Below are 24,727 nucleotides of genomic sequence, written 5' to 3'. Positions count from 1 at the left end.
AGAGTTTGGTCAACAAAAATGATTGTAAATCAAAAGATAATACATTTAATAAAAAAATTAAACTACTAAATTTCAACTCATTTGATATATTTTTTGTTTTTTAATACTTTTATTTTGAAGGGGTGTTCCACTACGACATCATATTTTAAACTTATGTTGATGCGTAATGTAGCTGTGTGAACATAAACAACATCTCTGAATGTAAGACGCTGAAAGGTCAGTGCAAAAGGAGACATTGGCTTTTACACAGTTAGCTTAGCAAAGCCTTCAGCAAACAAAAGTTTGGGGACTACAAAAAATACAGCTGGGTTATTGATGTCATAAACCTTTCAGATTACGCACATAAACCCCACAAAGCAAAGGGGCATTGCTAAAGGCGCTGTAATGTTATGTGGAGCTGAATCACAGCATATTATGTTAGCTGACCGATCAGAGCCTCTTGAGGGCGGGTCTTCAGAGGAACTAGGAAATTTGACAGTCGTTTTCATGTTAGCTTAGTATCTGTATATAATCAAAGTAGGATGATTTTGTAAACATGAATCATGAGCACACATTGCTTTGCACCCCATAAACACAACCAAGCCTTACAAATACACTCTAGACCACCCCTTTAATTTTTTTAAGTACAACAGAACAAACAAAAAACTAAGAATATACACACTTTGCAGGTAAATATAATATGTATTGGAATACACGTGGGTTCAGCTGTTGGAGATAGAAAATATAGTATTATAGAGAATGTAATCATCAAAAAGTCTTATAAGGTAGTGCGCCAGTCAGTTTTCATTAGGGGTGCTGGATTTGGATAGAGCATAGTTCAGGTTTAAGTATCCAAGAAAGGGTTCCCAAGTAGCAAAGAATTTTCTGTTAGAATTGGACCTCATAAATCTGAGCCTTTCCAAGTGGATAACGGAGGCTGTATCCATTATCTTGTTCGAAAGGAAGGAGGTAAAGGAGATTTCCAGTTTTTTAATATTAGCCACAGCCATTTAGTCAGGGCTTGTTGGAGATGTTTTGGAAGGGTGAGGCAGTGTTCTGTGTCCAGTTGGATGAAAATGTTATAGGCCTTGAAGTAAAAATCAAAAATGTTTGTCCAAAAATAAAAAAAGAAGGGCAAAACCTAAACACTTGAGCTGTGGTCTCCTCTGTAATTTTACACTTGACACACAAAGGTGAAATTGAGGAAAAAAATAGTGTAATATGGTTTTGGTATAGTGCAGGTGATGAATTACTGGTGCCTACTGTTTACAGAACAGGACTGTGCTGCAGTCAGATACTTATCCTGTAGTTTTCTATAGGAAACTTTATAATATTATATTTGGGTATATACATTAGATTAGTCAGCTCGGAAGCCAAATCTGTAAATTATCTAACAAAATAACTTGCGATAAAGTCCAAAAATTTGTAGCCCAAATGTAGATGTGAGGGAAAAATATTAAATATAAATAAAAAAAGAGCAAAAATTAAGAGAAACAAAAATACAGTTAAAAGTTTGTAGTTTGTCATTTTTGCAATATTTTTCATGAATTTAACTGTATTATCTTTTTATTTCTAAAGATGTTCTGTGACTAAAATATCATTTTAATAAATACATCCATTTATCAGTTTGTTTTGATCAAATGCACCATATGCCTATTAGGGCTGCACAACATATCTCTTCAGGATTAATATTGCAATGTGATCATTCGCAATAGTCTCATTATCAGTATATGCAATGTTAAGTTTGTATTATAATTTATCATTTGCATCTATTTTTGATGCCTGTGATTTTATAATGATTTTAAAAGCATACAGGTATAAGAAATTGTACCATTTTTGACCTTGACTAAGATTAATTGTATTTTATTATTTTTATTTTCATCATTCTGTTACTGTACTTAAATACTGTTAGACTCGGGAAATGATAAAACATTTTATTTCAATTGTATCTTTCCTGGATTATATTTACAGATTGTGATGCATGAAAATACTCACAACACATCCAAATAAAGAAACCAACTGCAAATAGCACAGACTACAACAAAAATGTGTCGAGGGAATCCAACAAGTTTATAGATTATTTATTAGATTTTATGGAGATGCACTCCCACTGCAGAATCATCCTAATCGATCTAACATTATACATTCTACCCAAATAGAGGCATTAAGTCATCTGGTGAAATTGTATTCATATCACACTTTATAATGCAAAATAAAAAATATTGCAATTTTTCCAATATTGTTCAACTCTATTACCTATATACTGTGTACTCAATTATGTTGAGCACTGTACTACCTGTATTTCCTGTTAAAAGAGTACACTCGATTGATCTATTCTTGAGTTGGATGTAATAAAGATTTACTGTCAATGTTTTTCTCCACGTTTCACATCTCCTTTCTCTGATATCTCGACTAGCCGTAACGCCACATTGTCTCCAGGTTGCATGGTCTGGTGTTGGATGAATCGTGGAGCTCATGGTTCACTTGTCAGTGTTGGTGGTACTGTCAAAATGTGAATCGAGAGGAATGTGTTCGATCCTGCGCTGATAAAAGGCCCAAGTTTCGTGCGTCACTCTCTGGGCATAGTGCTTTGAATGCTATCTTCTCCCTTTCAGCCTCAAACACCAGGGAGAGTTATAAGGGATCCTCGGGTGAGGCTCATCTTGATATGAGTTTAGTTTGAGATATGCATCCTTCATGTATGCAGAAAAGGAGGAAACCCTCCTGTTTGCCGGTTGCTGGGGTGAGGTTGTCAAAGGGCAAACCCCTGACGACACGTTCATAATTTTACATTATGCCACCCACATCCACATCTCATGGAGTTTCTTTTTTTTTTTTGCCACTGCTGCTTTTGGCTTGCTTTCCTGCTTTTTAAAAAGGATAGTTCATGCAGAATTAAAAATGTGATGTTGATTCACTCTCAAGCCAACAAAGATTTAGATGATTTTTTTTTGAAGAGGCCATACATGGCAATATTTCTTCTTTTTAGTTTTCCTGTGTTTACAACATGTTTTTTGTGTGATATTGACATAACTTATTTCTTTTATTTGCTCGTGATTTTGACAACAAAAAGTTGTTTTTACTTGATCATGACTTGTTTTGTGATCTCAGCATGGCATAGCAAGTTGTTTCTCGTGATCTCGACATACCCAAATGTTTTCTCATGATCACAACTTAATTTTTTTGTAATTTCGATATAAAAGTTTGTTTACTCGTGAAGATGTCTTTTATTTTCTTGTGATCTCAACAAAAAGTTGTTTTCTCACGATCACCACTTTTTTCCTTTGATCTCGACATTACTCGTTCTCGTGATCACGCCATTTATTTTCTTGTGATTTTGACATAACTCATCTTTTTATTATCACAAATTAAATTTTCTTATGCTCTTGACATAACAAAAAGTTTTCTCGTGATCTGGACATAAAGTTGTCTTCTCCTGATCACGTCTTTTATTTTCTTGTGATCTCAACATAAAACATTTGTTTACTCGTGATGATCTCTTTTATTTTTTGTATTCACAAGAGCACGTTTGCCTCACAGCAAGAAGGTCGCTGGATCGCTGGTTCGAACCTCGGCTCAGTTGGCGTTTCTGTGTGGAGTTTGCATGTTCTCCCTGCGTTCGCGTGGGTTTCCTCCAGGTGCTCCGGTTTCCCCCACAGTCCAAAGACTTGCAGTATAGGTGAATTGGGTAGGCTAAATTGTCCGTAGTGTATGAGTGTGTGTGTGAATGAGTGTATGTGAATGTTTCCCAGAGATGGGTTGCGGCTGGAAGGGCATCCGCTGCGTAAAACTTGCTGGATAAGTTGGCGGTTCATTCCGCTGTGGCGACTCCGGATTAGTAAAGGGACTTAAGCCGACAAGAGGATGAATGAATGTATTCACAAGATTAATCTTCTCATGATCTCGACATAAAAAAAGTTGTTTTCTCGTGATCACGTCTTTTCAAGAGTTCACACTTAGATAATGCTTGGTAAATAAGCATTAGGAGGGATGCGAGATCAGGTAGATCTCGATAACCTCCCAAGAACAGACCACTAATAGTAGGTGCTTGTGACTTTAACTTTTTGTTGCATGTTTTTTGTGTGAGAGGAAACTGGAGTACCCAGGGAAAACCGGGGAAACTCCGCACAGAGAGTGTTGATTGGCTCAGCTAGCGTTTGGACCAACAACCTCCTTGCTGTGGGGCACCAGCGAAAGCACTGAGCCACCGTGTCGCCCAAACTTAGAATTGAGGAATTCATAGGATGGATAAGGGGGGTTTCCAAGATGAGGAATGAAGTTTAAGCTGGATATTTAAATAAAATGTGTAAAGATCTGATTAGCTGGTTAGTGATTAGTGATAGGGATCAGCTGTAGTCCATCCTATCACATGCTCCACTCGAAATTAGTTTGTGAAACTAATGTGAAATTTTCTTGTGATCTCGACAAAAAGTTGTTTTCTCATGATCACAACATTTTTCTCAAGATCTCAACATAACTTGTTTTCTCTTGATCACGTCAATTATTTTCTTGTGATCTTCACATAAATCGTTACCTCATGGTCGCAAATAAAAAAAAAATTATGCTCTAGCCATAACAAAAAGTTGTTTTCTCATGATCACAACTTTTTTCCTATGATCTCGACACATCATAATTATTTTCTTGTGATTCTGACATTACTCGTTTTGTCATTATCACAGATTTTATTTTCTTATGCTCTATAACAAAAACATAACAAAAAGTGTTCTCGTGATCTTGACATAAAGTTGTTTTCTCCTTATCACGTTTTATATGTTCTCGTGATCTCAGTATAACATTCTGTTTTTTCTTGATCATGTCATTTATTTTCTCTTGATTTCAACATAATAACTTGTTTAATTATAGTCACATCTTTTATTTTTTCGTGATTTCGACATAACTCATTTCTCATGATCATGTATTTAATTTTCTTGTGATCTCATCATAATAAAAAGTAGTTTTCTCTTGATTACAGCTTTTATTTTCTTGTGATCTCAACATAACAACTCGCTTGTGATCACATCTTATTTTTTATCGTGATCTCTTTTTTTTTTAACTGTTTTTGTCATGATCACGAATTTAATTATCTTGGGATCTGGACATAATAGTTTTTTTTTTTTTTTGATCATGACTTTTATTTTCTTTGTGATTTTGACAACAAAAAGTTGTTTTCTCAAGAAAATTAAGTTGTGATCACGGGAAAACAACTTTTTGTTATGTATAGATCTCGAGAAAAATAAGCTGTGATCAGGAGAAAATAACTTTTTGTTATGTGGAGATCACAAGTAAATAAAGTTAAGATCACAAGAAAACAAGATAGAAAAATATAACACATGGCATCCAAGCACATACCTAATTTCACACTGTATAAGTTTGTTAACTTTACTAAATCGAATTGTGCAAACTCATTGCCTTAATTAAATTCTAACTTCATTGTATTAAGCATTTATTAATGTTATGTTTACTTAGATCATTTCAGATTTCTTGACTTAACTCAAACTGCATTCTAAGCTTTGTCCATTCGTAGGCTCAAGCATTGGCATATCTTTGTTTACAAATCCATATTGGGTTTACTCCCATCATATCCACAGAATTACATTTGTAAAAAAACTGTCCTTAGCTATGGCCTTCAGTCACAGTATATTTATTTACTGTCTGTTCCTAAAGTGCGGACTGAGATGGGAGAAAAAGTGTTTAAATATGCCGCACCTTTTGCATGGAATAATCAATGAACAAAGTTGCAGTTTAAAGAATTGGTTTCACTAAAAGAGTACAAAGGGTTTATAAATCGAAACACATGCTTGTAGATGTTTTGAATAGTTTGTTTGTCAATGTGTGATTCATGTTAACTGTCAATTGTTTTTTTGTTTGTTGTCTGTTAGACCCATATGACATGTATACTGCCTAACGTTGTCCAGGACGCTCTTATAAAAGAGATTTTTAATCTCAATGTGTTTAACCTGGTAAGATAAAGGTTATAATAAAAATAATAATAATAATAATAATAACAATAATAATAATAAAAGATTACAGATTAAATTTTTACAGACACTTCTGAAAATCTTATACTAAATCATGTCTCCCTGATTGAATCATGTGCAAAAATGCTTAATAGCACTTTAATATTTTTCACATTTATTTTCCAGTCTGACACAAAGAATGCTGGGAACTAGAAATCTGCTCTCATTCAGTTAAGGTTCAGCCTAATAGAGTTGAATTTTGAGTTCATGTAACTTAGTTTCTTTTAAGTACAATTTAACATTCATAAAATAAAATGTAAGTCAAATGAACTCATTTTATTTAGTTAATTGCACTGCTTGATATTACAGTGGTATGTGTGTGATGTGTGGTAAAATAAACACTCCAAAAATGCTATTTTAGTAAAAGCTTCTGTGCTGTTCTGGATCTTTGTTTTGAATTTGAGGAATTGAGATCACTTAACCAAGTCCCCCAAGCTAAGGTTAAGCTACAGTGGTTGTGTGGCTCACTTTAGGATCATATAAGCTTCATCAGAGTTACTTGATTCCTCTTGGGAGCGCCGGAGGAAGAGGAGGTCAGAGGTTGTTAGGTTGCCCTGTTGTGCTTTTGTAACCCTTCCATTGCTTCACTGTTAGAGGAATAAATTAACTCTCCACTACTTGCCTTTGCGCACATGCTTTGTGGCTTCTTTGATGTCTTTTCACCAAAGGGAAAGGGCGATTGTTCTTTTGCCAGGTAAGGTTGATGAAATCTCACAAACCTTGAAATCAAGTCTCATTTTGAGCAGGAAAAATGAACATCGGTTGTACATAAATATTATTTTTTCTTTTTAAAAAATAGTATTTTAATAACATCAACAAATTTTAATGCCATACGCGAGCAAATGACTTCTCATATTACCACTGTGGTTTTGTGGTTGTTTGATGGACAACAAGCACAATTGCATAACAGGGATTTCCATGTTTACTGCATATAAAAGGATATTTACTCAGGAAAGCTTTTTTACATCTCTTTTAGAGTCAAGGTGCATGATGTGAACACAACCAGATGATAGCATCTTGATTTTGGCCTTTTTTGCTTGTAACTTTATCTTCCAGCTTCCATACCAATCTGCCCACTCACTGAGATTCTCAGGTATGTAGCTTTGCTGGATTTTCTCACAGTTCAGTAACTCTCAGTACACCATCCCACCACCATTATCTTCTCAACATATTGACATAGCCATTTTCCAGGATTAACATTCATTTTCCAACTCCTTGTTTCATCCATTTTTGTTTAAGCATAGTGTCTGAGTTCTTTTCTCAAACTGAGATAGATAGAACTTTAATGGTTAGTTCACTCAAAAATGTATTTTTTTGTGATATTTAACACAAATTCATATATTTTAGATTGAATCAGACAATCTCTGACCCTCCCTAAACACTCCAAAATAACATTTGTTGGTTCAAGAGTTCACACTTAGATGATGTTTGATGATGTTAGCAGGTTTAGCATGCTGTCCTGGGAGAGAACCCTGAGCTTGGAGCCCAAAATGAAGATAGGGAGTGAAGTTAGGCTGGATATTTATGTTATATTTGGAATAATCCTATTGGCTAGCTAATGATTAGAGACAGGGACCAGATGTGGTCAATCATATCACATGCTTCTCTCGAAGTTTGTAAAACTACATTTTTTGTCAAACTACTTATTTTAAAATGAGCTAAAACAACACAATTCTTGAGTTTTTTTGGAGACAGCTTGATTGGTTTTTGTTCAACTTACATTTAAAAAACTAAGTTAACCTAATTATTTCCTGTTGCCCCAACATAAATCGAATGTGTGGGACCCGGCATTTTTATAGTTAAGTAAGCAAGGTTCCCTTGTCCAAAAGAGAATCCAAAATATTGTCAAAATATTTCACATGACTTCAATGGCTTAACTGTAATCATATGAAAGCTCCAACAACACTTTGTTATGAATAAAAAAAATTGTAAAAATGACTTCATCGCCAGTGTCTTCTGCTTCAGATCAGGACAATCTATGGACAATCAGATGCTTGTGTATTGTTTTGAAAATAAAAATAGCAATATGTCATACTGCACATAGTAAACATGCAACTTGACCACTTGATAATGAAAAGAAGATGATGAACAAACCATTTGCACAGTTTTTTTTGTTTTGTTTTTTGTGACTCTTCATATGATTACAATGAATTGTTTTGACAAAGATATTGGTTCCTTTTCTGGACGTCTTGGGACTATTCTGTATATGGAGGATGAGAGAGCTCCTGGATTTCATCTAAAATATCTTAAATGGTATTCTAAAGATGAACGAAGGTCTTGAAATTATATTCAACCTTGGATAAAAATACCTCGCTTTCATTGTATCATGGTATTGTGATGACTGCTCTAAAATAAGTTCTTTTTAAATGTCTGAGTAAAAAAACAACAATTATATTTTAATAAACATTTATAATATTTTGGAACAGTAAACATGTCAGGCTAAATAATTAAAATAAACTTCTGCTGTCTTCATTGCTTTCAAAAACACAGATTTATTTACAACACATAAAAAACACCTTGCATATATACCTTAGGAATGGTATAACAGAAACTTTTAGCGGTTTTAAAACCTTGACTTTCCAAAACCGCCGTAAACCTTAAAACCTCTTATCATCCCATGCCTGCTTGGAATTGGAACGACATGAGTAATTAATAACAGGCTTTTAATTTTTTGGGGAGCTCTTTTTAATCATTGAATTGAACAATTTGTGTTTTCCACAGAATGCAAACCATAATGCCCTGAATTGGTAGAATTCCAGCAACAGTAAGCATCACTACCAGGAGATCACTGCTGAATTTTCTTTTCGTAAGCAAAGAATGTGAGCTGAGCATGCAGGATCCTCATCGGCACCATTTTGGATTCCTTAAAAGGCCCCAGCGGTGAGCAGTAAAACAGTCATTTCTTATTTTGTAGAATAACTTTGTAATAACTTTTTCAGTTGTGAAGAACTTTATGCAAAATACTTTTTTTTTTTTTTGGAGTTTAAAGGTTCTTTGTGGAACCATCAAAGCCAATAGAGATGCTTGATTTTTAAAGAGTGTGCTTGGATCAGATAGAAGAAAGGACCTGTGGCTTACAATGCAGCTCATGGCTTAGGCTCAGTGTAGCAACAAACCATGATCCTTTGCTATCGGAATAACTTACACTGCACGGTACGGTGCTCACAGGGACAGATCACTGAGCAACTTGATCTCTGGACCCTTTGTGCTGAAATCAACCTGCACTGCACACCCACTGTTGCTTTTAGTAGAGGTCACCCAGTGCAAAATTGGACATTCATAAACGTGGATATTCATTTTACAGTCATACAGGGAAAAACGCTCTAATATTCTGACATTTGGCAGAACTTTGAATAGATCAGAAGTACATCAGGTAAAATAACAATGTGGACAAGTGGTTGTGGTTCAGACGCAAGCATCTACACAAAAACCTGTCAAAATAAATGTTCAGTTTAACTTGAAGAAATTGTGATTATTGAGGGTGGCACACTGGCTCAGTGGTTAGTACTGTCGCCTTGGCAAGAAGATTACTGGTTTGAGTCTCGCCTGGACCAGCTGGCATTTTTGTGTGGAGTTACTGGGTTTCTTCCGGGTGCTCCGGTCTCCCTCACAGGCCAAAGACATGCGCTTTAAGTTAATTGGGTAAGCAAAATTAGCCATAGAGTATAAGTATGTGTGTGAATGCGAGAGTGTAAGGGTGTTTCCCAGTACACAAGGGCATCCACTGGGTAAAACATATTCCAGAATAATTTGGGGATCATTCCACTGTGACAAAAGAAAATGAATGAATGAATAAATAAATATACCACTATTTTACTGTAGAATGTACTTTTCAATAATAGTCAAAACTTTCAGGATGTTTTAACACTATTCTTCCATGTTTTAAGCTTATGTTTTTTAAGAAAAAAAGGCAAAACAGTAGGCTTTCTATAAGTATTTATTTTTTTGGCTCAATAAATTGATGTCTAATAGAATATGTTGCACGATTAATTTATTTGAATGAAATCCATTGTAAAAAGGGTTTATCTTGAAAGTATGATTTGGATTGATTAATCAATCAAAATCAAATGTGAAAAAAAATCAATTGTTTTAAATTGTACTACAATTATACAGTATGACACAATCTGAGCACTGTCTGAAAATTCTAGGTCTGTTTCTACAATCTAGAGCCAAGAATTCTGGGCATTTGTGCATACCTGTAATAAACATGGGCTGTAAACTGGACAGTCCATCTGAGAATGTCCTGGGGCCTCTTGCTTGTCTTAAAGCCACACCAGCTGGAGTCATTCCTCTCATTGCTGCATGTCACTTAACACCTAAAACCTCTGCGGTCCACCTGGACCCATAGCAATAACTGCATGGCAGAAGCCTCACTTTCATACGTTACTGGTCAAAAGTCTGGATTATATGCAACTTTTTTTTTTATAAATGCAATAAAAACTTTAAAATTGTGAAATATTATTACAATTGAAACTTACTGGTTTTATATTGAATGTATTATAAAGTTCTAATGATTCAAGTGTGAATTTTAGCATTTTTACCCCTGTCTTCAGTGTCACATGATACTTCTGAAATCTTTCTAATATGCTGATTTGCTGGTCTGTTGTGACCAATTAAGCATTCATTCATTTCCTTTGACTCAGTCCCTTATTTATCATAGGTCGCCACATTGAAATGAATCGCCAACTATTCCAGCATATGTTTTACACAGCGAATGCCCTTCCAACTGCAACCCAGTACTGGGAAACACCTATAAACACACGTTCACATTCTCACACTAGAGCAAATTTTTTGTACCCAGTTCACTTATACAGCATGTCTTTATGCTGTAGGAGAAACCAGAGAGGAAACCATGGAGAACATGCAAACTTTACACAGAAATGCCACCTGGCCCAGCTGGGACTCAAACCAGTGACCTTCTTGCTCTGAAGCAACATTGTTAACCACTGAGACACCATGCCGCCTTAATGGTAAGCAATCATTTTAAATTATTTTAGTATTTAGTAAGTAATTTTATATATTTCTGTGCAAAGCGTAATACATTACTTGATGAAATAAACATTAGCTTTTAAAACATTAATTTATGGCAAAAGCCTCAAATTGCCATCAAAAGTTTTACTTATAAGTTATATGAGCAGTATCACATGAGTAGCAGTGCGATTATGCCTGTAAATCAGCACTGGTGGGAGGCGTGCGTTGGCACGAGGCCGTAGGACGCAGGTAGTGCTATCGCCTCACAGCAAGAAGGTCGCTGGTTCGAGCGAGTAAATTATATATTATATAGAATGTCCCATATATATATATATATATATATATATATATATATATATATATATATATATATATATATATATATATATATATATATATATGGGACATTCTACCAGAAACTTACATTTTAAAGTGTAAAAAACGCAACAGGGCCTGACTTAAGCTTGTTGTCCTCAAAAAATCATACAAAAACAAGCACAAAAACATACAATTCAATGATTGAACACATCCTTGACCACTGTCAGCTTCTTCATCAAATGATGTTATTTCTTTTAGTCTTAGCATTAATCGTGTATCGCACACATTTTATGTTAAATTTGATGCAAATGTGACATGACTGGCAAAAACATGGGGACAACTGTACATTTATTTGTATTATATATTTGTGGTGTTTATTTGTAAAATTTATTTATTTACTTTTTAATAAATTGATGTGAAAGATAACAACTGAAATTTGCTATTTCTGAAGTATTTTTTCTAAATAGTTTTCAGCATAACAAAACTATTAAAGCTGTAGGCTCAGTTGGGCTGAGGACAAAAACAATGACAGGGTTTGTGCAATTGTAAAGTGTTTTTAATAAAAAAAAAAAAACAATCTGAGAACCAAATAAATGACATTTACAGAACAACTCACAGAAATCAGCCATCAGTCCATTTTAGAAATAGATGGCATGAAATGTTTTTCATTCACTGTATATATGTTTTTATCCCAGGGACAGATAATGAACGTTTCTGGTAGAATGTCCCATATATGAAGCATCCCAGCAATTTTTACTATGATAATAGTAATAATAATTAACGTTTCTTCTTGCATAATTTGACACTGAAAGCTGCAGTAATAGTTGCAGAACATTTGGCTTCAAATCACAGAAATCAAAAAGAATAATTTTAATATTTTGTTCAATATTTACATTAAAGTCATATTTCACATTTAACCAAATTCAATGCAGCCTTGGTAAGGAGAAATGGCTTTTTTGAACATTAAAACATTTTACTGATCACAAACCTTTGAGCGGATGAATGAGATGAAAGTTATGATGTCTTTATTTTGAAGTGACTGTCTTGTAGTTCACGTATCTAATAGTGTGCATACTTGTATTACTATGTGTTTAAAAAAAATCGATTAAACTTGTTTTGACGGCAACTGTTGGTCAGTTTGCAGCCTGTATTATGAGCACTAACTTAATCGCAGCAAATCTCATTAAACCTCTACCAGAGTCTAGACTGTCTCTTTGAGCACAGCGGCCTATACTGTAAGCAACACAAACTAACATCACCGGGGGACACACTTACTCCTTCCGCTCCTGTTTCAGAAACACCGGCTTAATCCAGGAAACAAAACCCCCCACTGAGGTCACGTAACATCAACTAGACAATGACCTGTGATCTGCTAAGGGGAAAAAGTAGATGCTAGAAACCTTAATACAGGGAGAAAGCTGTATCTATTCCTATTTGTTGACATCTTTTTAGATTATCATTTGTTTTTGTTTTTCCAGAGGACTGGACTTTGCTCTAGTGGACAGTATGTCAGATTTGTTGGGAAGGAAATGTTCCAGACAGTCAGAAGGATTAAATTAAAAAAAACACAATGAACATCATGTTTTCATATCAGAACACACAAGCAGATTACTTGTATAGCACAACAAGTCAAATGAGCATTACAACACTGTAGGGTTAGTATTAATATTAATGCAGTTTATGTTTCAGGATCCCCATGACTGAAATCTCAGCTTTTTGTTTGGTTTTTGTGACAAATTTAATTCAGATGTATTTGCATACTTTTCCCCCAAGCATATAAAGCAAGCAAACTTTATAAAACTCTTTAAAAAAGCAAACAATCAAACAAAAAACAGCAGTATTGCAGCTGATCTTGTCAGTCACTAGCATCATAATACATATTCACTCTATACTATAAACCAGGGGTGTTCAAACTCATTCCTGGAGGGCCAGTGTTCTGCTGAGTTTAGCTCCAACTTGCTTCAACATACCTGCCATAAAGTTTCTTGTATAGTAAAGCCTGATTTATACTTCTGCATCAAACACCGGCGTATGCTACGGCGCTGACGCATAGCCCTTCGCCGTGGCCATCGCCGTCGCTGACGTGCACCTCTCAAAAAATGTAACTACACGTCGCAACGACGCGTAGCGTAAGCTCTGTGATTGGTCGGCTTGGTAGCGCTGACGAGTCTGGGTGGGACAGAGAGGTGCGCGAATGACTGTTTACAAGTGTGGAGTACCGTGAAGGAGCTCCGGATGGAAAGTTTTGTTTTGTGTTTACCTCATAGTTAAAGTTGTTGCACGTCTGCCGGTTCCTGCCTCAAAATGAGCGAGTTTAAGCCACTTGTACATCCCGAAAGTGTTCAGGAAATGCAAAAAAGTAGCGAAGAAACTCGACACAGAGGAACATTTACACCTCACTGCCAACTAGCGTTTCGGAAGTGTTAATGCAGACCGGCAGAGACAGCGCGCAGAAGTATAAATGCACAGCCACGCGCGTTGCCTGCGCCGTGGGTTACGCCGGTCACCTGACGCAGAAGTATAAATCAGGCTTAAGAGCTTGATTAGGTTGTCCAGGTGTGTTTGATTAGGGTTGGAGCTAAACTCTCCAAGACTAAGGCCCTCCAGGATCGAGTTTGGACTCCTCTGCTATAGACCTTTTTCTTTGTTGCTGCATGGAGGGTGCCTTAGTGACCAGCTCCTTCTGGAAGGGTGCTTAGAACTTTCATTAAGAATTGTCATCAGCCAGAGCAACGTTTCTCAACTGGGCGTCAAAACTGTTTTCAGTGGCTTATGGAGTGTTTTTGTGATGCAAATCTTTAATTTAGAAAGAAAGACGTGTGTTAAAGCCATTTATCTTAGTGAAGGAATCGCATGCATATTTGTTTGTCTTTTATTGTGTTTAATATTGTATCCATCTTGATTTAGCTGTGTGTAATTTCTGGGTGAGTTTGGATTGAACTGCAGAGTTAATAGAATTTTTTGAATGAAGAATTATTTATTATTTAGAACATTAGCAATCTTAGTTTGTTTGAGTAAACAAATAAATGTTGTGTTGTTCTTAAAGAATAGTATAATCCCCCAAATGGTCTACACCAGTGGTTCTCAAACTTTTTTCATCAAGTACCACCTCAGAAAAAAATTATCTCTCCAAGTACCACCAAAATGAGCAGTATTGAAATACAGTAGCGTAGTAGGCCCAGTAAAGCAGCTACAACTCTGCATAGTTAAAAAAAACGTGGCAGATTACCTCAGAAATATAGGCTATGTCATATATGGCATATAATATACATAATTTTTGATAAATTTTGAAATATATATAGCATGTACATGACATATTTCATTCCTCCGCGTACCACTAGAAGGAAGCCTGTGTACCACTAGTGGTACACGTACCACAGTTTGAGAACCACTGGTCTACACTACCTGACAAAAGTCTTGTTGCCTTTCCAAGTTTTAGGAACAACAAATAATAACTTGACCTCTAGTTGATCATTTGGTATCAGAAGTGGCTTATATGAAAGGCAAAGGCCTCTAGACTACACTTATTTTAACACAATAAAATAGGATCATGCCCTGAGTTTCAGTTATTTAATTAGGTCAAGAAGGTCTGGCTTTGCTTAGACAAAAGTCTTGTCACTTAAATCTTACAGTATAGAATATAAAGTCATGGTGCAGTGGAAAAAGAATTAATATTGTGTATGACTCCCATGAGCTTGAACTTCTACATCCATACATCTCTACAATGACTCAAATAACTTAATAATAAAGTCATCTAAAGTGGCAAAGAAAATGTTCTTGCAGGACTCCCAAAGTTCATCAAGATTCTTTGGATTCATCTTCAATGCCTCCTCTTCATCTTACCCCAGACATGCTCAATAATGTTCACGACTGTTCTGGCCAATCAGGGAGCACCTTGACCTTCTTTGCTTTCAGGAACTTTGATGTGGATGAGAAGGAGCTCTATTCTGCTGAAGAATTTGCCCTCTCCTTTGGTTTGTAATGTGATGGGCAGCACAAATGTCTTGATACCTCTGGCTGTTGATGTTGCCATCCACTCTCCAGATCTCTCGCATGCCCCCAAACTGAATGTAACCCCAAACCATGATATCATCCTTCAGCAAACTTGACTGATTTTTGTGAGAATCGACTTCTGCAGTATTTGTGATGATTGGGATGTAATTCAACAGATCTACCTTCTGCCTCTTTTCCAAATGATCAACTAGAAGTCAAGTTATTATTTGTTGCTCTTACAACTGGGATCGACGACAAGACTTTTGTCAGGTAGTGTATATGAAATGTTACTTGCGTTTCTTTGTTATTTGCGCATCTTTCTTTTTTTCTTTATTTTCTTTTGTCCTAGAAAATAAACCTAACCATTTAATTGCATAATTAGTTTGTATTTGTAACCTGTAAATATTTTTCAACTAACTTTCTCCAGAACTAGTCATTAGCCTTTTTCTAGCTTGTGGCGTTTCACAGTATTGACACAAGAATTAAACCTTTATTTGTTGAGTGGAGTTTTGCCAATGATTTGTTTCTGATTGTGATGTTGACATTGTTGTATCTCTCTTTCACCTGCTATCTATTAGCCCTGTCACTGATACTGAGGAAAAAACCTGGGAAATCTTCAATGGTTGCTGTCATTAGAGGATATCAGTCAAAGCAAGTCTGTTTTTAGAGGGATGGTAAATACTCTGTGTTGCAAAAAATCCTAAAGACTGTATGAATGCTGCATTTTTAAAGCATTGATGCTTTGTGATTACCTCAGTATCATGTCAGTTCACTGCATTCCTTGAGAGTTACTTTTATAGAGTAATTAACATGTAATATTGCCTCTGCATCTTGTGTTTGTTGACAGAAAAGCTCGGAGGCCTAAGAACATTCTTGAGTTTCTTCAGGATAACATGTTTTTGGCCTGTCTTGAAGTAATTTTCCTCCCCCTGCTATAAAAGAAAGGTGCATTGGTTGTGTGCTTATGCAACAAACAATAAACATCATCTCCATCAGTTCAGCCACCCACGAGGATGGAGGATAGTCTTAGTATAAATATTTTGATCATCTTAGTCCGTTACATCCTAATTGGGAAATATAAATGGCCACATTTTTTATATATATAATTATAATTGCATTAATCCTCATTTGTTTTGAGACATAATGTTGCATCATGTACATATTGTGTTATTTTATTTTTTTAAAGATTATTCCTGATTTCTAAACATCCGTGTGGTATTTATTTTCCGAGTGATACTGAAACAGGTTGGGTGGCGCCTATACAGCGTTCTGGGAAGTCTGACACAGAAATGCCTGCAGCAAAACACTAACAATTTCAAGAATTTTGTTTCATAATTCAACAGACAATTAGCCTTAATGTCAGACTATACTGGCAGTGTGAAATGGCTTCATTCAGTCTGCCTGTTTAAGTAGGTGTGAGTTAAAGAATATATTTGTGATATCAGTGATATTTACACTGTTAAAAATTAACTCAGGCTCAACTCTTATTAGGTACCCCATATATATTTCTGGAGAGTGCCAAGTACATCCCAGGAGGTATGTTTTTTTATTATATATATATATATATATATATATATATATATATATATATATATATATATATATATATATATATATATATATTGCAGTTTTAGTTCTTGCGACTCCACCACATGCTGCTGTGTATGCTGTTTGAGATTTCAAATTTCTCTTGCAAGTGCCTTTCGTGCCTGCTCTTCTCACGTAAATCCACCAGAGGTCGCTGTCGACTGACTGACTGACTAACTTTACTACATTTTTACCCTTTTTATTTACTTGTTTGTTTTATTTTTTGCTTTTTGTTTTTGTCATATCCACTTTCTAGAACTGTTCTTTGCTGACTTAAACCTCCCTGTCTTGGTCAACTCTGCTCTGCATCTCAAATCCCCCAACTTAAGCAACGAGCCACTGGAGAAACTGGCAACAGCAGAAAAGCCGTCCATATGGAGGTAAGTGGTCAGCTGGTAAGCATGAAAAGGAACGGCATCATACCACCCTGTAGCGTTCGTTTTAAGTCGAAAATAAACCCCTATATATATTTCTGGAGAGCGCCAAGTACGTCCCAGTAAGTATGGTTTTTTGCAGTTTTTGTTTTCGCGAATGTTTTTTGACATCTTAAATTTTTCTAGCGAGTGCCATTCACACCTGCTCTGCTCACGTAAATTTAACCAGAGGTCGCTACTGACTGACAGACTGACCAACTGACTGATAACCCCATCCATTTACTGCCCTAAACCCAACTGACAGTGTTTTGAAAAGCAGTCCAGAAAAAAAGACAGCCTGATTTTTATCACATTTTCAGATTTTACCACATTCTTACCTTGTTATTTACTTGTTTGTTTTATTTTTTTGGCTTTTATTTTTGTCTTACTCGCTTTCCGGAACTGTTCTTTGCTGGACTGGAAACCCGTCGTCATGATCCACTCTGCTCTGTGTCGTTATAACGACATCATACCACCTTGTAGATTTTGTTTTAAAGACCAAATGCAGCCATATGTACCTCTGGCTACATAATTTGCCATCTCCAGAATTGTGTATAGACCTACGTTTTTTTAGAATGAGCCTATGTTGTAAAAATAACATTTTAAAAAACCCAGAAAAAGTGATAAAAACAAATGTTTTATATTACTTTAGTTAAAACCTGCTCAGCTCATTATTTTAGCTAATGTTTTATAGTCATAAAGTTTACCTTATTTTTTTCATTCGTTTGACTGATAGGTTTAGTTGAGATGATTATAAAAGTTCCTATACCAAACTAAAAACTTTTAGGTAATATTTTTTAGGAAGCAAGAATTATTTTTTTTTATTTTCTTATTATTATTATTACTATTACTATAACTATTAATTAAATTAATTACATTTTAATTTAAAGTATACACCTAAAATAATCATTAATTAAATTTTTTTATGAAATCATCACAAATAATCAAAAGAACTCGTGTATTAAATAATAAACATCTCAAATATTTTATAAAAAATATATATTTATAGATCTATTCTTTTGTTGTTGTTATTTGCTAGCAATGCATTTTTTGATTCTGATATGGATGAACCTACATGAGCGTTATCTCGTATGTAATCTGTCAGTTACATCGTGATGCCCTTATTTACTGTTTGTCAGGCTTAAATGTCGGCAAATACTTTGAGGATAACTCTTTTTCTGTAAGGAGGTGTTCTGTTACCTCAGGTAAGCTACGGCTCAGTCTGTTTTGTTTTGGTTCGGCATGTGGGTGACACACTTACGCGGGAGTCACACCCTGCTTAGGCTGTGTAGGTGTTAAGTAGAGAAACGTGATTATGTGGTGATGACCTTTTGGCAGCAGGGGTGGCCCGAGATAAATAGCGCATGCTATTTTGGGTAACCTTATGGTATTTGTAAATATTTGCTTGCATGAATGTGTTCCTTTCTGTATGTTTGCTGAGTGCTGTAAGAAATAGAACAGTTAAATGATCTTTCATCACAAAAATTTTGACGCATTTTGGTTATATATTTTAAATCTTAGCCACTTCAATTTCAGACCTTGACTTATTTGGTCTCCTTTGTTCTGGAATTAGTGATTTTTTCCCCCCCCATTTTGCTCCTTTTACTTTCCATTAAAGGGACAGCTCACCCCAAAATGAAAACAATCATTTATGCGCTCTTCACTTGTTCAAATCTTCTTTGAGTTTCTTTCTTTTGTTGAACACGAATGTAAAAAGGTGTTTTGAAAAATGCTGGTTAATGAGACTCATTGACTCCATAGTAAATTGTTCCTACTCTGGGAGGTCAATGGGTTCAAGCAACCAGCATTCTTCAAAATATCTTTTTTTCTTCAACAGAAGAAAGAAACTCATAAACATTTAAAACAACACGAGGGAGAGAAAATTATAAGGTAATTTTCATTTTTCTGGGAACTTTATCTTTAAGCCCTTTTTAATATCCAGTCATAATTCATTTTGATGGGGAAAAATGCCCCTTTTGTTTAACTCAAAATTGTACTGCGTTTTCCCCCTGACCTCATATTTATTTCTGTCCCTGACCTTTTTTGTATTTGTTCAACATTTTTTCTTAATTTTACCTCTTTATTGACTTCACACAGAAACAGCAACGCGTGCGGCATCACATCACTTTGCTGCAGAGATGCTATTGGGTAAATGCCGGCAAAGTAGAACACAGAAGCAGCTTGAAGTGGAAAGCTTGAGTATGTCTACGGTCTGGAGATATTATAAAGTTGATGACGACAACATTGATATATGTAAACTTAGGATTGCCTGCCTGGTATTTTAAGTTGAGGTGCTATTTGTTTTTATTTTAGATTTTCTTTGCATTTACTGTTGCGCTAAAGTCCAATATTGAGAAATTGATGTTTCTTCGCTCTTCTTTATTCTTTTTTATGTATTATAGAAGTATCGGATCAGGGTTCGGTATTGGTAGATACTCACAATCAAATGACTCGGACTCGAGGGCAAAAAAGTCTGATTAGGACATCCCTAGTTTTTGCTTATTCATCCATCCATTTTTTTTTAACTGCTTATCTGGGGCTGGGTTGTGGGGGCAGCAGTCTCATTAGAGAAACCCCAGACACTTCCTCCAGCTCCTCGGGGGGATCACATGGCATTGCCAGGCAAGATAGGAGACATAATCCCTCCAGGGTGTCCTAGGTCTTCCCATGGGCCTCCTCCCAGGGGGACAAGCTTGTTACACCACTCGTCCAGTAGGCATTTAAAACAGATGCCTGAGCCTCCTCAACGTCAACTCCCTGTCTCTGAGGGTGCACCCTGCCACCCTGAGAAGGAAACTCATTTCAGCCACTTGTATCCACAAACTTGTCTTTTCGGTCTATAGATGAGTTTGAGAGTGACTTTTAAATCGAGAGCTCTGCTTTTTGGCTCGGCTCTTTCTTCACCAGACCAGTAGATCAACTGCATTACTGCTGCCAATGCACAGATCTATCTGTCAATCTCACATTCCATCCTTCCATCACTTGTGAACAAAACCCAAGATATTTGAACTACATCTGGGGCAAGGTCTCACTTCCATTCTGGACATGACAAGCTGCCTTTTTCTGATCAAGCACCGTGGCCTGAACTTTTTTCCCTTTATCTTAAAATTGGAATCATTTGAGTACCAGTGAAACCTTGTGGTCCCCTATTCTTGATTTTGTTGAGATTTTTGCCTGTAATATGTTGCTATAAATCCATTTCAATTGTACACTGTAAAAAGCAATTACTTTGTTTTACTTAATAAATTAGTAAACCCATTGCCTTAAAAACAACAAGTTGAGTAAATCCATTGTCACTTGGAATTGTCAAGTTGACATAATTTTTTAAATTAATATTATTCACATAATTTATTTACTTAATAATTTTAAGGCAAGGGGGTTTCCTCCTTTAAGTAAACGAATTACGTGCATAACTAAAAAAATTGACTATTCTAATTTAGTGTGGTGCGGTGGCGCAGTAGGTTTTGCTGACGCCTCACAGCAAGAGAGTCACTGTTTCGAGCCTCGGCTATGTCAGTTGCCATTTCTGTGTAGAGTTTGCATGTTCTCCCGGTGTTCGTGTGGGTTTTCTCCGGGTGCTCTGGTTTCACCCACGAGTCCAGAGAGATGCGATGTAGATGAATTGAGTAAGCTAAATTGGCCGTATGTATGTGTATGAATGAGAGTGTATGGGTGTTTCTCTGTGATGGGTTGCTGAAGGGCATCTGCTGTGTAAAACATATGCTGGAATAGTTGGTGGTTCATTCCGCTGTGGCAACCCTTGATTAATAAAGGGACTAAGCTGAAAAGAAAATGAATGAATGATTGAATGTTCCAAGCTACAATGGATATATTTGTTGCTTTTAAGGCAATGGGTTTACTCACTTCTTTAAAGTAACTGATCGCTTTTTACAGTGTATTGGGGTTGTGTTGGGGGATTGGGGCTACACTCCAGGGATTGCAGGAGGAAAATATGTTTTGCTAAAGCCTGGCACAAAACATATTTACATTAAGGTCAGTGTATTGCTGTGCATGACCCTGTCAAATAAATTAATTCAAATTATATGGTACATTTTTAATAGGAAAATATATTTTTTTGTTGTTGTTGTCATAAAAATTTGTAGGAATTTTTGTCCTGGACCTCTTTTAATGTCATTCTTGGCTGTTTTACTGTATTTTTTTAATTTGGGGAAATGTTTTTCTTAATTTTACTGCCATTTTTTTGCATTAGGCATCTCTTCAACCTTGACAGATTTTTCATGTGTCATCGATTTTGATGGCAATCACATCCTTAGATTTCCCCAAGTGCCCTGTTTAGAGGATCTATATGGTCATTAATGTCCAGACTGAAAGGATTTGACCTTATGAGCAGACCTGGATGACTTCCATGTTATTGTACCAAATGCCATCTGCCCTATTTGTTCTTGGCCCAAACTCTTGAGAGTCCTCAGCTCTTGGTGCTAATCCAGCCTAAACCAGTATGTTATTTGAATCAAATTGCTGCACAGTCCCAGAGAAAGAGATCGGTTTGATAAGATATAAGAGTTTGTAGCGTTCAACTGGATGTCGGGCTATGGATAAAGTGTAGGATGTGAACACTGCTGTGAAATGATACGGTAAGAGAACATTACATATACCATGCTGCGTTTTTGCTCAGTTCTACTATTCATTTTAAAGTTGTTAGTATCAGTACAGTATTGTTTTATACATTAATAGCTGAGCTGTAAATAAGCTCCTTGAAAATGTGTGCAGTGTTGAAAGGGTTGCGTTCAGGCACGAGAATGAATACTCGCCTAATGTTCGGCAATCAGAAAGTCATGCTCCCAAAATAAAAGAAAACGCTGTGCAAACACGCTGCTTGTCAAGAGCTCATTAAAGCCAAGAGGCGTTTATAATGCAGTAGAGACATTGTAAATCACTCTATCCCCTGAAGCCCTTTTAGAAAGCCAGCCTTTTTTAGCTGTGTTTGCCCTCTTATGAGTTAATGTGCCACACCTCTAACCCACTGCTGTCAGACCTGCTGCCACATTACCTCTGAAAGCAGCTATTGGAACAGAAGGATGCATTCAGCTCGCTTTCCTTTCTCTCTTACAGTCTGCAAACACGCACATACATTTATGTGCTCATAGCAGGGTCATTAAGCGGCAATATTTCCCCTCTGGAAATCATTTCTTGAGGCATTTTTAAAAACATTTGTGATGAATTTTTAACAACTACCATATTGAAGTTGACATGAAATCAAAACTTACAAATTCATTCATTTTTCCTGTAAAATATTGAACTGTTACATAATTTTTTATTTTTCATTTATGTCTTTCTATCTATCTATCTATCTATCTATCTATCTATCTATCTATCTATCTATCTATCTATCTATCTATCTATCTATCTATCTATCTATCTGTCTGTCTGTCTGTCTGTCTGTCTGTCTGTCTGTCTGTCTGTCTGTCTGTCTGTCTGTCTGTCTGTCTGTCTGTCTGTCTGTCTGTCTGTCTGTCTGTCTGCACTGCAAAAAATGCTTTTCTTACTTAGATTTGTTGTCTTGTTTCTAGTCCAAATATCTAAATATTCCTAAATCAAGAAGAATTTTCTAGACAAGCAAAACATATTGTCTTGTTTTAAGAAATAATATGCCAAAACTAAGAAGGTTTTTCCTTAAAACAAGCTAAATAATCTGCCAATGGGGTAAGCAAAATAATCTTACGTCAAAAGAAAAAACAAGATTAATTTGCTTACCCCATTGGCAGATTATTTTGCTTGTTTTAAGGAAAAACTCACTTAATATTGGCGTATTATTTCTCAAAACAAGACAATATGTTTTGTTTGTCTAGAAATGCTTCTTGATATAAGAAATTTTAGATATTTGCACAAGAAATAATTTAAAAAATCTAAGAATGAAAAGCATTTTTTGCAGTGTGTCTGTCTATGGTATCCGCAGGGTCTTAAGAAGTCTTATAATGTCTTAAATCTCAAAACCTAAAATGTCGGCCTAAAAAAAAGTCTTAAATCTACTGAAATGTTGTGTTGTTGGTCTTGAATTATTTTTAACAGGTCTTAATTTTTTTGTTTGTTTATGTATTGCTACCCAAACTGGCCGTTAACAACCATACAATCACCAAAAATTCATTTCAATTAAACTTTTTATTTAAAAATAGCATTTAATTACTTTCCTTACAGTAACATTTGCTTAAAAAAACTAATTGTTTTATTGCTAGATTATTATATTTGTAGACTGAAGTAATTGACCGCTATGTTTTGTTATATTCTTGGTAAGGGTTATAGGCTTTTTGAATGGATGTATTTGAAAATTAATCAAAAAAATTAAACTAAATTACAATTATTGTATTTTTAAATGTATTAAAAAAGTTAAAAAAAAAAAAAAATATATATATATATATATATATATTTTTTTTTTTTTTTTTTTTTGATAGGGCGAGGGAGAAATTCTTTTCTTACCGGGGTATTTGAAAAAAAAATCCTTAAAATTTAGGGCTGCATAAGTCTAAAATTTCATTCATAATGGTCTAAAAAATGTCTTAAAAAGTCTTACATTGAACTTGGTGAAACTTGCTGAAACCCTGCTATCTGTCTGTCTCTGTCTGTTTTTTTTCTTTTTTTTTCTTTTTTAATATAAAGTATTTGCAAATATACTAAAATATAGTATAAGTATATATCCCAAACATGTATTTCACGCTACAAAGCAACCCATTCTGTAATTTACAAAGCTGTCAACTAAAAATACATTTCTAGTTTGCATTGTATTGATTTAGTTTTTTCTTCCATTCATCTTGAATTTGGTGGTGGTATTTTTGCCAGAAGTTCCAGTTAATTTCCATTCCAATCAAGTTTTTGTCACCTCATCCCCACTACTGGGTTGTTACTAGATCAGATATGGTTGTGGCCGTAAGTTTAGTTAACAACAATTTTTTATATTATTTATTAAATTTCCCATTATTGTATTTTATTACATCTATCCCCACCCCAACCCTAAATCCAACTGCCACTGTAACGTAAAACAGTAGTTTTACAAAGTATTATTTATGGTACCTATTAAATTACCCAATAAATTGTACTGCAGTCCACCCCTGAGTATATACAATGAAGACTTAGCAGTGTTGATTTACATTTGATGATTACCTTTCTGTGCCTAAATACTGCTAGGCTCCCAGAAAACCAAAAAGCATTGTCTATTTCATTTGTAACTTTGCTGTGCTGTATTTATCTATGCTTTCAATTGTTTTTTTTAAAAACTTATGCAGATGCATTTGATACTATTATAAATTATTTTCAAGTAGAGCTGTTCATTTCATCTAGTGAATATATACATTGCAATATGTATCGATGTTGTTGTTTTTTTTTTTTATGTCATGCAGCTCTCGTAAGAACATTGTTAAAATATTCTTGCCATTTATTGCCCCTTTAATTAAATTATTCACTTTTATTTATTTTTGTGCCAAGCCCCTCCTAATT

The 24,727-nt window shown here is 35.3% G+C and overlaps 1 long non-coding RNA gene across 3 annotated transcripts in view; it reads left to right on the top strand.

The window, feature by feature from the left end:
- LOC141376175 (uncharacterized) overlaps positions 1–24,727 on the top strand; it is a 171,937-nt gene that overhangs the window by 10,356 nt on the left and 136,854 nt on the right. The window contains exons 3-7 of one of the 3 annotated variants that reach the window (XR_015499722.1): positions 8,718–9,638; positions 10,829–10,966; positions 15,201–15,548; positions 15,857–15,929; positions 16,126–16,479. This is a non-coding gene — a long non-coding RNA (uncharacterized LOC141376175). Of the gene's footprint in view, positions 1–8,717; positions 9,639–10,828; positions 10,967–15,200; positions 15,549–15,856; positions 15,930–16,125; positions 16,480–24,727 lie in introns of those variants that run through there. The other 2 variants (XR_015499721.1, XR_015499720.1) reach the window with 2 other exon arrangements.

Source organism: Danio rerio, chromosome 9, assembly GCF_052040795.2.
Source record: "Danio rerio strain M-AB ecotype USA chromosome 9, GRCz13ab, whole genome shotgun sequence".
Taxonomy (NCBI): domain Eukaryota; kingdom Metazoa; phylum Chordata; class Actinopteri; order Cypriniformes; family Danionidae; genus Danio; species Danio rerio.
Note: the sequence above shows the minus strand (reverse complement) of the source record. Positions and strands in the feature narration are given on the sequence as shown.